The sequence below is a fragment of the Narcine bancroftii genome, chromosome 3 (genome assembly GCF_036971445.1).
Source record: "Narcine bancroftii isolate sNarBan1 chromosome 3, sNarBan1.hap1, whole genome shotgun sequence".
In the NCBI taxonomy this organism is placed as follows: Eukaryota; Metazoa; Chordata; class Chondrichthyes; order Torpediniformes; family Narcinidae; genus Narcine; species Narcine bancroftii.
This window is the reverse complement of record NC_091471.1, coordinates 145,574,864-145,589,216: the sequence shown is the minus strand read 5'-3', so window position 1 is coordinate 145,589,216 and position 14,353 is coordinate 145,574,864.

Genomic DNA, 14,353 nt, shown 5'->3' with positions numbered 1-14,353 from the left:
ATTGCTGTCTTTAAGGATTTTATGTTCTCCCTGTGACTTGCATGGGTTTCCTCCCATCATCCTAATAGAGTGTAATTGGGGTACACATGTTCTTTTTTTTTTAAATTTTTTATTTTTCACACCATAAATCACATTAACCATGGTACACACTTTTTACTTTTCACACATATACAGTGCCATTTTCTCCCCCCCCCCCTCCCTCCTCCCATCCCACCCTCCCTACCTCCCCCCTCCCGTCCATTTAAGGTATACATTCTAGGATACATTAAACCAGTCAGACAATGTTGTCATTCAATAAAAATACACCAGAAATTCTACTGAGTCCATTCTTTTCATTTCCTTTTCTTTCCGTTAACTTAGGTAATGACTGTCCCCGGTAGGTTTTCGCTATTGTATTTAATGTAAGGCTCCCAAATTTGTTCGAATATTTCAATATTATTTCTTAAACTATATGTTATTTTTTCCAATGGAATACATTTATTCATTTCTATATACCATTGTTGTATTTTCAAATTATCTTCCAATTTCCAGGTTGACATAATACATTTTTTTGCTATGGCTAGAGCTATCTTAACAAATCTTTTTTGTGCATCCTCCAAATCAATTCCAAATTCTTTGTTTTTTATGTTACTTAGGAGGAAGATCTCTGGATTCTTTGGTATATTGTTTTCTGTTATTTTATTTAATATCTGATTTAGATCTTCCCAAAATTTGTTTACTTTCTCACATGTCCAGATTGCATGAATTGTTGTTCCCATTTCTTTTTTACATCAAAAACATCTATCAGATACTGTTGGGTCCCATTTATTTAACTTTTGAGGTTTAATGTATAGCCTGTGTATCCAGTTATATTGTATCATACGTAACCTCGTATTTATTGTATTTCTCATCGTTCTGGAGCATAACTTCTCCCATGTTTCCTTTTTTAACTTTATATTTAAATCTTGTTCCCATTTTTGTTTAGTTTTACCATTTGTTTCCTCATTCTCCTTTTCTTGCAGTTTAATATACATATTTGTTATAAATCTTTTGATTAACATTGTATCTGTAATCACATATTCAAAGTTACTTCCCTCTGGCAAACTCAAGCTGCTTCCTAATTTATCCTTCAAGTAGGATCTCAATTGGTAATATGACAACACTGTATCTTGAGTTATATTGTACTTATCTTTCATTTGTTCAAAGGATAAGAATCTATTTCCTGAAAAACAATTTTCTATTCTTTTAATCCCTTTTTTTTCCCATTCTCTAAAGGAAAGGTTATCTATTGTAAAAGGGAGTAACTTGTTTTGCGTCAATATTAGTTTTGGTAATTGATATTTTGTTTTATTTATTTCTACATGAATCTTTTTCCAAATATTGAGGAGATGATGTAATACTGGAGAACTTCTATGTTGTACCAATTTTTCATCCCATTTATATAATATGTGTTCAGGTATCTTTTCCCCTATTTTATCTAATTCTAATCTCGTCCAATCTGGCTTTTCCCTTGTTTGATAAAAATCTGATAGGTATCTTAATTGTGCGGCTCTATAATAATTTTTAAAATTTGGCAGTTGTAAGCCTCCTTGTTTATACCATTCTGTTAATTTATCTAGTGCTATCCTCGGTTTCCCCCCTCTCCATAAAAATTTCCTTATTATTTTCTTTAACTCCTTGAAGAATTTCTCTGTCAGTTGTATTGGCAATGCCTGAAATAAGTATAATATCCTTGGAAAAATGTTCATTTTAATACAGTTTATCCTTCCTATTAGTGTTAGTGGTAAATCTTTCCAATGCTCTAAATCGTCCTGTAATTTTTTCATTAGTGGATAATAATTGAGTTTATATAGTTGGCCGAGATTTTTGTTTATTTGTACACCTAGGTATCTTATTGCTTGCATTTGCCATCTAAATGGTGATTCCTTTTTAAATTTTGAGAAATCCGCATTATTCATAGGCATTGCTTCACTTTTATTTATGTTTATCTTGTAACCCGACACTTCTCCATATTCCTTCAATTTCTTATATAATTCTTTTATTGATAGTTCTGGTTCTGTTAAGTATACTATAACATCATCCACAAATAAACTGATTTTATATTCCTTGTCTTTTATTTTTATTCCTTTTATATTATCTGTTCTTATCAATTCTGCTAGTGGTTCTATAGCTAACGCAAACAATAAAGGTGATAGTGGGCATCCCTGCCGTGTTGACCTGCTTAAGTTAAATTGCTTTGATACATGTCCATTTACTGTCACTTTCGCTAACGGTCCCTTATATAATGCTTTAATCCAATTAATATACTTCTCCGGTAAACTGAATTTTTGCAATACTTTGAACAAATAATTCCATTCTACTCTATCAAAGGCCTTCTCTGCGTCTAAAGCAACTGCTACTGTAGGTGCTTTATTCCCTTCTACTGCATGAATTAAGTTAATAAATTTACAAATATTGTCTGTTGTGCGTCTTTTTTTGATAAATCCAGTTTGGTCTAAATTTACCATTTTTGGTACATACTCTGATAATCTGTTTGCTAATAGTTTAGCTATTATCTTATAATCTGTGTTAAGTAAAGATATTGGTCTATATGACGCTGGTGAGAGTGGATCTTTCCCTTGCTTTAGTATTACTGTAATTATTGCTGTTTTACATGAATCTGGTAAGCTTTGTGTTTTATCAATCTGGTTGATTACTTCCAGGAGGGGCGGAATTAATAAGTCTTTAAATGTTTTGTAGAATTCTATTGGGAATCCATCCTCTCCTGGTGTCTTATTATTTGGTAATTTTTTTATTATCTCTTGTATTTCTACTATTCCAAATGGCTCTGTTAATTTATTTTGTTCCTCTATTTGTAGTTTTGGTAGTTCAATTTTAGTCAGAAATTCATCTATTTTCCCTTCTTTCCCTTCGTTTTCAGTTCGGTATAATTGTTCATAGAATTCTCTAAAGTTTTCCTTAATTTCTTTTGGATTATATGTAATTTGTTTGTCTTTTTTCCTTGATGCCAATACCATTTTCTTAGCTTGTTCTGTCTTAAGCTGCCATGCTAGAATTTTGTGCGTTTTTTCACCTAGTTCATAATATTTCTGTTTTGTCTTCATTATATTCTTCTCCACCTTGTATGTTTGTAGTGTTTCATATTTTATTTTTTTATCCGCCAATTCTCTTCTTTTAGTTGTATCTTCCTTTATTGCTAATTCTTTTTCTATATTTACTATTTCCCTTTCCAACTGCTCTGTTTCCTGATTATAGTCCTTCTTCATCTTGGTTACATAACTTATTATTTGCCCTCTAATGAATGCTTTCATTGCATCCCATAGTATAAACTTATCTTCCACTGATTCCGTATTTATTTCAAAATACATTTTTATTTGTTTTTCAATAAATTCTCTAAAATCCTGCCTTTTAAGTAACATGGGGTTTAATCTCCATCTATACATTCTTGGAGGGATGTCTTCTAACTTTACTGTCAATATTAAGGGTGAATGGTCCGATAGTATTCTAGCTTTATATTCTGTTTTTCTTACTCTATCTTGCATACGAGCTGATAACAAAAATAGGTCTATTCTTGAGTATGTTTTATGTCTAGCCGAGTAATATGAATATTCCTTTTCCTTTGGGTGTTGTTTCCTCCATATATTCAAAAGTTGCATTTCTTCCATCGATTTAATTATAAATTTGGTTACTTTGTTCTTTCTGTTAATTTTTTTCCCAGTTTTGTCCATATTTGAATCCAAATTCAGGTTGAAGTCCCCTCCTATTAATATGTTCCCTTGCGTATCTGCTACCTTCAAAAAGATATCTTGCATAAACTTTTGATCTTCTTCGTTAGGTGAATATACATTGAGTAGATTCCAAAACTCCGAATATATCTCACATTTTATCATTACATATCTCCCTGCTGGATCTATTATTTCCTCTTCTATTTTAAATGGCACATTTTTACTAATTAATATAGCTACTCCTCTTGCTTTTGAATTATTCGATGCTGCTGTTACATGTCCTACCCAATCTCTCTTTAATTTCTTGTGCTTCAATTCAGTTAAATGTGTTTCTTGCACAAATGCTATATCAATTTTTTCTTTTTTCAGTAAATTTAGCAGTTTCTTCCTTTTAATTTGGTTATGTATTCCATTAATATTTAAAGTCATATAGTTCAACGTAGCCATTTTATACTTTGTTTATCTTCCCTTTCCGTTTCTCCATCATTACCTTTCCTTCTTATCCATTTCTGTTTTCTTGTTTTGAACCCTTTATAAGACAACATTCCTAAAACATCAAACATTTTCCTTATTCTCCTATTTAAAACTTCTTTAGCCCCAATCTCCCCTTCCCCTCCTGAGTTGTCCTTTATCCCTTGTCGGACAACCACATCTCCCCTCTCCATTTGGATTTGCGAATTCACTCGCAAGCGTCAGCTGATTTTGCAGTGACCGCAACTCCTCCCCACCTAGCCCCCCCCAGAAAATATTTCACTTTTCATATGTAACAAAGGTCACTCTTTTAGTTCCCTCCTTATTCCCTCTATTCCATTTCCTTCCCTTATTAATTCTTGTCTATACTATCTATATTTTCCTCTAAATACGGATACATTCATGTATGCACATTATACATATACACACATATACCTCTTTACCCACATACATATAAATCGTGGTCATTTTTACTCTTATTACATATCTTCATCTCTCTGGTTGTTTTGTAGTTGTTCTGCAAATTTCCTTGCTTCCTCTGGATCCGAGAATAGTTTTTTTTCCCCCCATAAGATCGTTTTCGATGTATTGAACTCCTTTCTCTTCTTCAGGAGTTCAAAACTTATGTGTCTTTTTAGTTCTCAGTCTTTTGTACTCTCGTTACACGTCTTCATCCCTCAGTCTATTTTGTAATTGTTCTGCAAATTTTCGTGCTTCCTCTGGATCCGAGAATAGTCTGTTTTGTTGTCCTGGAATAAATATTTTCAATACCGCTGGATGCTTTAGTATAAATTTATACCCTTTCTTCCATAAAATCGCCTTTGCTGTATTGAACCCCTTTCTCTTCTTCAGGAGTTCAAAACTTATATCTGGATAAATGAAGATTTTTTGCCCTTTGTACTCCAGTGGCTTGTTGCCCTCTCTTACTTTTTCCATTGTCTTCTCCAGTACCTTTTCTCTTGTAGTATATCTTAGGAATTTTACTAAAATAGATCTTGGCCTTTGTTGTGGTTGTGGTTTAAAGGCCAATGCTCTATGTGCCCTTTCTATTTCCATATCTTGCTGTAGTTCTGGACATCCTAGGATCCTGTGGATCCAATCTTTTATAAACTCTCTCATATTCTTGCCTTCTTCATCTTCCTTAAGGCCCACTATCTTTATGTTATTTCTTCTGTTATAATTTTCCATTATATCTATTTTCTGAGCTAACAGTTCTTGTGTCTATATAACTTTTTTTATTAGATTCCTCTAATTTCTTTTTTAAGTCCTCTACCTCCATTTCTACTGCTGCTTCCCGCTCTTCCATCTTGTCCATTTTCTTTCCCATTTCTGTTAAGGTCATATCTATTTTATTCATTTTCTCTTCTGTATTGTTTATTCTTCTTCTTAAATCATTAAATTCTTGCGCTTGCCATTCTTTAAATAATTCCATGTATTCTTTAATAAGAGAAAGTATATCCTTTATCTTGCCTTTCCCTTCTTCTTCTATTTCACTGTACTCTTCCTCTTCTTCCTCTGGGTTGGCCATCTGTTGTTTCTTTGTTGCCCTTTTCTTCTCTTCTTTCTTGTTTTCATTGTCTTCTATGTTCTCCTCTTGCTGCAGGTGTTCTGCAGCTGTCATTTCCGGCTGTGGAGATCAACTCCCCAGCTGGTCACCCCTTCCGTCGGTGTGTTTTTTTGCATGCGCATCGCGCATGCGCGGTTGCGCACTTTTACTCGGCTCAGCGAGCCATTTTTGTAGTCCACTTTTTACCGACCTGAGGGAGCGGGTTTCTCTCTCCACCGCGGGCCTCTTCGAGCAGGTAAGGCCTTCTTCTTCTTCCGTTGTCTTCTCTTCCTCTCTTCTTACTGTTGATTTCGATTTTTCTTTTTTCGTCGCCATCTTCTTTCCACCTTTATACTCACTTTTCTTTAATTTTTTATTTTTGTGCCTTTGTGTTTTCCTTTGTTTTTCCCGACTTTTTTGGAGAGGGCTGGAGTTCACCGTCCGGCCACTACTCCATCACATGACTCCCCGGGGTACACATGTTCAATGGCCACGCTGGACTTCTGCCTTGCTGTCATTTAAAAAAAAACCCATTGAATCCAATTGATAAGCCACTTCAGATCCAAGACCTTTGATACACAGGGAGAACATAAAATCCTTAAAAACAGCACTGGATTTAATCCCAGGTCATAAGCGCTGCAATAGCATTATCCCACCCTAACCATGATGCCCTTATGTTTTTGTGTCATCTTTAGCATTTAGTGGCAAGGCTTCACCTTCCAAGGTTATAGAATTTTTTTAGTACAACATCCTCTTGCAAACTGTTAAATTATCCATTGCCATTCCTCAACTGCAGAACTTTGACCTGATTGGTTGTGGGTTAACCTAGTATGCTAACACATGCTATTTAGTGGATGTTGTCCAGTGTTGGAGCTTGGGACTCAAAGTTAGGTATTCCTGCCTCGACACTGAACAGGATCTTACTGAACTACTTGAGATCCTGGTTTGGTAAAATGAACGATACACTTGAAGGTAAGGTTATAGATTATGCTGTTGATTATACCTCAGCCTGGGAGCAGGAAAATCCTGAGAGAGGACTCATACCTGAAACTGAAAATTTCTATGTGCATAGCATTGGACTGGAGCCTGTCCAGGTAGAATATGAGGTGTTTTCCAAGGCAGGTCATTGTGGGATTGGGATGTTGAAATAGCAAGCAACTGGGAGCTCGAGGTGGCCTTTGTGGATTGAGCGCAGGTGCTCTGTTAAACTGTCTCCATCTGTGTTTGGTCTCACTGATGTAGAGGAGCCAACACCGAGAGCACCAAATGAGATTTGAGGTGCATGGGAATCTTTGTCTCACCTTAAAGGGTTGCTTGGGTACCTGGATGGTGATGAGGGGAGTGCAAAAGCACCTCCTATAATTATGGAGGAAGTCATGGCTTTCTTGTCCAGTGAAAGACAACTGGTCAAAAAAGCCACAGAGGAAATGAACCCATGGAAGTTGAGGAGGGGGAGATGTGATCTAGTTGCAGATGACAGAAAAAAGGAATGATGTGCTGAATGTAGTAGACTGGTGTAATGGAGGATTTAGACCAGCTTATGCAAGAAGGGATGCAGTTGCATCAGAAGACATAATCTAAATTCCAGGGATGCATATGAATCAGTAGACATTATCCAACTTCCACCATGAGGCCCAGAGATGCAGTTGTTTTTTGTTGGTTGCAGACTGTCAGGAGACCTTGAAGATAATTAAATTATTTGTTCAAAGATAAGATCTGAAGTAAACAACTTTTGGGTAATATAAGCCATGGTCCCACTGCTGAAGTTTGAGACTCTCCAAGAGGTGGCAACATCTCTCAGCAAGAAGAACTTAAGATTTCAAACCAACGACCCGGTCCGGGGAGGTGGAGAAGCTGCTACCGGCGCCCAGACAACCTACTACAAGTGTGCAGTCGTCGCCTCACTTTGGCAGTTGGGACCAGTCCAGGCATTGATAAGTATAATTGGGAAGGGCTTGCATATTGTAGTGTGAATTCAGCTTTAGATTTAGTAATAAAGACTTGTATAAACTGAACTGCTCTCGGTGTGTGTGTCTATTTTCTTTTGGTAGTTCGAACACTGTGACCAATCTAAAACGAACAAAGTGAGAGGTACAAGTTTACCCAAGACAATAGGGGTGGAATGTATACTGGTTTCGGGGGGACGCACCATCACAGGATCCCACTTAGCCCGACCCACCACTAATCTTTTAGTAATAGTCCGAATTCCAAATGCAAATCCCTCTTGGCTAGTATTAAGGGCCGTACCGGCCAACATATTAAAACCCAGGATACACTCGTCAGTGGCAGCCATCAGGGCATGTAACCATATAGGGGAAGGGCTATCACCCACCGTGGACTTTTATTTCCTTCGCCAGGGTGATTTCCCATCCCCTCTATTCGAAATGTTGGTCCAGTCCAGCGGTCAGGGTTACCCGGAATCACCGCATGCTCTGCACCGGTATCGACCAAGGACAAATATTGGCGGTCATTACCCCCACCCCAATGGACTGTTAACGGTATGTAGGGCCGTGGGTCCCCGTGTATCTGCCGTATCTCAATGGGGTAGACACGGGGGCCCTGCCCACACCCTCATGCTTTAGTAGGGTTTGGGGGCTTCCAGGCCTTTTTAACCATTTGTTGTATCTCATTACGGATAACTGGAGAAAGAGAAGCTGGCTCAATAGGAATTACTGCTATACCCTCCTCTGGGGTGCCCCAATTGTTCTGCAAATGTAAATCCTAATCTACTGGTGATGGGTATACTTGTAGCAGGGCATCCCCTAGAGTGGTGAGTAAGTAATCCACCTCTCTTCCTCTACCCCACAGCTCAGCAGTGACCCGGATATCAGTAGTCAATGTTCCTAATCCCAACAATTCCTCAGGGGTTAAATATACATTACCCCCTCCTTGCTCCCAAACACGCAGGAGCCAGGCTGCCAGAGTTTCTCCTGCCTTTTGCCTAAATCGATCTCCAATGGCAGCCAGCTCTTTTACAGAGAAGTCACGGATCATTGACTACTCTTGACCTCTGCTCCCACTTTGGTCCACAGGGTCCTTTGCCCTGTGGACGGGACAAGGCCTAGGCCATCCCGTAGAGGAGGTGGGCCATTGAGCATAAGTAGGGGTTCAGGTATTTTCCCCTGATCCTCTTGGGAGATCGGGGTATCTATCCCTTCAATCTCTTCCCTTACATCATCCCCCCTTTCGTCTGTTTGGGAAGTCTGTTGCCTTATGGGGTGGATGTGAACAACAGGAGGAGAGGGCAGTGTGTTAGGCACATGCTGAGGAGAATCTGCATTATTACCATGGTCATCTTTCCAGATATTCCCATCCCATTCATCAATTACATCAGGATCATCGCCATTCCTTATCATGGCACAAATACGATGTGGATTGGGTTCTACTCCATGCCTTTCTTTATCTGCACAGAACTGCTGCCGGAGTTTAATATTATGGCAGATCATTTGGACATGCTTATCCTCCCATTCTTTGGCTCGGTCCTGACTGGTGCAAACAATCTCACTCATTGTGGAACAGCGTTGTCACAGGGCTTCTAGCTCCTCCTCTAGTTGTTCTCTCTTATGCTGAGATTCTACTTCTCGCTGAACTAATTCTGCTTCACACTGAACAGTGGCGTAAGGCTGTGGCCAGCAGCCAAAAACCGTCCATCAGCGTCCCCTTTTTAACAGGAAATTTACTTTCTCGAAGGAGAGCGGCAACCCGCTCTCCCAGAGGCGCACTCGATGGATCTAACTTCTCATCCCAACTGAGAGGTGGTCCCAACAGACAGGGTATTGGCCAACACATCAAACCCATCGTCTTTGGAAGTCCATCCCGGAATCAAGAACTGCTCAGGGCTCACCTCCTTCTTTTGGCGAAACAGCTTAAGACCAATCCTGTTGACTACGCCAATTGTCCTGGGTAAACTTGTACCTCTCACTTTGTTCGTTTTAGATTGGTCACAGTGTTCGAACTACTAAAAGAAAATAGACACACACACCGAGAGCAGTTCAGTTTATACAAGTCTTTATTACTAAATCTAAAGCTGAATTCACACTACAATATGCAAGCCCTTCCCAATTATACTTATCAATGCCTGGGCTGGTCCCAACTGCCAAAACGAGGCGACGACTGCACACTTGTAGTAGGTTGTCTGGGCGCCGGTAGCAGCTTCTCCACCTCCCCGGACCGGGACGTCGGTTTGAAATCTTGAAGTTCTTCTTCTTGCTGAAAGATGTTGCTTCCTCTTCGAGAGTCTCAAACTTCAGCAGTGGGACCATGGCTTATATTACCCAAAAGTTGTTTACTTCAGATCTTATCTTTTTGAACAAATGATTTAATTATCTTCAAGGTCTCCTGACAGTCTGCGACCAACAAAAGACAACTGCATCTCTGGGCCTCATGGTGGAAGTTGGATGTCTACTGATTCATTTGCATCCCTGGGCCCCATATAGGAATTTAGATTATGTCTTCTGATGTAACTGCATCCCTTCTTGCATAAGCTGGTCTAAATCTTCCATTACAACTGGTAGGGTCATAAGTGAGGAGAGATGAACCATATCCTGTTCTATTTGGGTGGGGGGAGGGGAGGGGGGGGGGAAAGCAAACTCAAACCAAGAAAATGCAAGAGGTTGATCTATTTACCACAGAGATGAAACAGCATTCCCTCAAAGAAAACATTCCAGGTGCCCTGGACTGGAAGATCTCATCTGTACTTTGTGGCAAAGGTGGAGAAACAGGGAAGGGATTTCATCCTTACAGTAGTGTAGGAAGAGGTGTAACATAAATTAGCCATTTTCAACAGGAGGTCACAGCACATTTAGGTTTTCTTTTCACCGCACATAACAAATATTTAATGTTGTCGATAGGAGATAAGTGTGGAAGAAACCAACTAAGCTTGACTGCTTCACCATAAACTTAGAGCAGAGTCCTCAGGGAAGCATGCCAAAAAAAAGTTGAGGATGGCTGTTGTATGTAACGAAGTCAGAAGGCTGTAGTCCATATTAGTATGTAGCTTGTCTGAGATGGGGACAAAAGTGCCAGAAATGGTCCAAGTGAATTTGAGTAGTATTGAGGTTAGTAGCAAAGTTGATAATATTGCCAAGTTCTGCAGAAATCAGCCTCGATGCATTCATCAATGTCACTGAGGAAGAGTTGGGGGCTGGGACCAGGGTAGGTTTGGAACAATGACAAAAACAAAATGTAGCTGGGACCCATTTGAGTGTGTGGGTGAGAACAAGTTCTGCCAGGCCAATGAGGGTGCTGGCGGAAGGAAACTGGATGGAACATTGTTCTAGCACAGGGATTCTCAACCTTTTTTCGTCTAAGTCCCACCTGGCTTCTGACTTAACATGCCATGGCCCACTAGTGGCAATGGCTGAGCAATATTTTCAAGACAGCCCAGTTTAAAAAAAAAACATTTTTATCTAAGTATTTTATTTAACATTTTTAAAGAACAAAAATCGCTGCAAGCATACACTGAAAATGAAGCCACTTTAACAAGACCCCTGTTCCTGAAGTTTCTTCACCAGTTTCCACATCCTTGGTTCTGTTCTAGATGATGCACACCTGAGATCTGCCTTCACTTCAATGCAGTTTTGTGCCATTGTCTTCAACTGCAGCAAAGTCAAAAAGCCTGATTTGCAAAGTGGTTGTGAAGGGCAGGATCTTCTGACGAAACTCCTTTGCAATGTTGGGGTAACTAGCTGTCATTTCTGGTCAAAACTCTGAGATAGACATAGTATCTTTAAAAAAAAACTGCATCCAGAATCATTTAAGGCCAATGAGTTCATCTTACAGATCATCAAGGACTTTGTTGACTAACAAGGGGTTCCTCACCGGTGCCTGACTTCTGGGAAATAATGCATGATTCTAATTGGAGGCAGCTGAGGTGTGAGACAACTTTTGCAGCATTAACTGCTACTGCTGAGAGATTAAAACATGGGAAAGTTTCCTCTCTCAGCCTTGTATTTAAAGGATTTGTATAAATGCATTGAAAACATCAGTAAACTGGATGATGGTTGTGTTCTTGCCTGCAGTCCGAGATTCAATTTATTCAGTTGATAAAAAATATATCCCCAATGTGAAATACCCATTGCTTTTCATTGAAGTAGGTTTCGAGTTTGTACTTTACTTTCTGCATCTTCAAGAACAACTGCAACTCTTCTCATAGTTCAAACACTCGCTCACAACATTTCCTGTTGATAGCCAACACATTGTGGTGTAAGTAGAGCAGGTTCATGTGTTTTGAATCCATATCTTCACACAATTGAACAGAAGAGAGTTCAAACCCCTACTTTTAATGTTTACAATTTGGATGACTTGACCAATAACATCCTGAAGAGGAGTTGGAAGGGTTCTTGAAGAGCTTGCTGACATAATATTCAGTGAACAGCTTTTGGAGATTGTCTCGTACAAGAGTTTTAAAACACCTTTCGCTCCACAACATGGCAGGTGTTCAGACACTCATGGTAAAAAAAAAACTTTTAATACGTTTTCCATCACATCCATGGCGCTGGTATTTGTCTCCTGTGAACAGCAAAAAATAATTCTTCTTTGATGGATTCCCCCTTCACATACCAAGCAAAGGCAAGAAGCTGGGATCAAGGCAAAACATCTGTGGATTCATCCAGCTAAGTAGAAAACAATCCAAATGAAACATCCTTGAATTATACAATCACCTGTTCTTTTATGTCCTTGGATAAATCAGCAATCCTCCTTTGCACTGTTGAATTGACAGGGTATTTTTTCCCACTTTCCTTTCCAAGCACAATTCGGGCCATCTTCAGGGAACAAGGCTTGGTCAGTGTGAGGTTTATTCTGTTATGCAATGAGAAGGCAAACAGCACAAGAAGCCTTTATGAGGCACTTTTATTGCTGTAGAAATGCTCCACTTCCATCCAAGTGTTGACACTTCAGACTCCCTTCCATTTACTTGAAAATCCTATCATGTTGGTGTTACAGATGAATCTATCATGTGTGGAGTTCTGATTGGAACTATGACTGAGTGCTGCTTATACTGAGAGCCAGACGACCTCAGTGGCAAATTGCTTCCCACTCCTACAAGGTCACTGAGGAGATCTGAAACATTACCTCAGACCCACCCAGAACTGTAGGTTGGAAAGTCTCCATTGAGCACATTGAGACATGCCATGGCCCACTGGTTGGGAAGCACTGTTCCAGAAAGAAGCAAAGGGCTTTAAACACCTTCCTGGTGGGCATGGAGATATACAGTGACTGGACATGCATGATAAAGATGAGATAGTAGGGACTAGGAAATAGGAAGTTTTCAAATGGTTGAGGACATGCAAGATATCCCTCATGTACAGGGGTAAGGACTGAACAAAGGTTGAAAAGATGAAGTCAAAAGTATGGGAGAGTACTTTGGTGGGACAAGAGCTGGCAGAAACAATGGACCCGGACATTCCTGTTTGTGGATAATAGAAGTAAGAAGTATGGGTCAGGACATGATCAACTTGAAAGCTATGGGAGATATTCTGAAGCAGAGATCTGTGGCAATGCGGAAGCCACATGTTGGTGGCATCATGATCCAGGGAAAGTACGAGGAGGTCTCCAGGAGTTCACATCTAGTCTCTGCAAGGAAGAGGCCAGTTGACCAAACCATGATGTCATCAACAATGGTTAAATTGGGTAATGGTCATAGCTAAAAAGGCTTGAGCGTTCTTGTGGACCAGTCATTGAAGACAAACATGAGGATGCAGTTTGCTGTTAAGGCAGCAAAATGCATGTTCACCTTCATAACCAGAATTTGAAAATAGGAGCAAGGATGTCATCTTATACGAGGCCTTTTTTAGACTACTCTTGGGAGTATTGTAAATTTGGTCTCTTTATCTTGTATGATCAAGTGGGAATTGCTGTGGAATGAGAAATTCACAGATGCAAAGATTGTTGAGTTGGTGTTTAAAAGTATGAGGGAGGATTCAATTTGAAACTTGTATCTGACAGGCTAGCCAGACTCCATGCAATGAACATTCTCCTGGTTGGGGTATTGAGACAAAGACTCAGTCTCAGAGTACTGGGCATAAGATTTAGGATCAAAATGAGAAATTCATTTACTCAAGAGTGCAAGAGAGGGATACACTGACAAAGACATCATCTCTGATGAAACATTAAAATGAACATAAACCACAGAACTATTTTTAATCAGTCAGCGATCCCTGTTCATAAATAATCCCCCTATTCTGAACCAGATTAACATCTTGCTCTGTTCAAATCAGATGCCATATGATGTACATTACACTACCACACAAATTATTTCAAGCCTTTGGAAACCTTTTGTACCGAGGTGCCATGAGATCTGCACTTTAGGGATGATAGGTCTAATACAACTGGCCTTATCATGTAAATTGTCTTCTTTCTTTCTTTGGCTTGGCTTCGCGGACGAAGATTTATGGAGGGGGTAAAAAGTCCACGTCAGCTGCAGGCTCGTTTGTGGCTGACAAGTCCGATGCGGAACAGGCAGACACGGTTGCAGCGGTTGCAGGGGAAAATTGGTTGGTTGGGGTTGGGTGTTGGGTTTTTCCTCCTTTGCCTTTTGTCAGTGAGGTGGGCTCTGCGGTCTTCTTCAAAGGAGGTTGCTGCCCGCCAAACTGTGAGGCGCCAAGATGCACGGTTTGTAAATTGTAGTTTA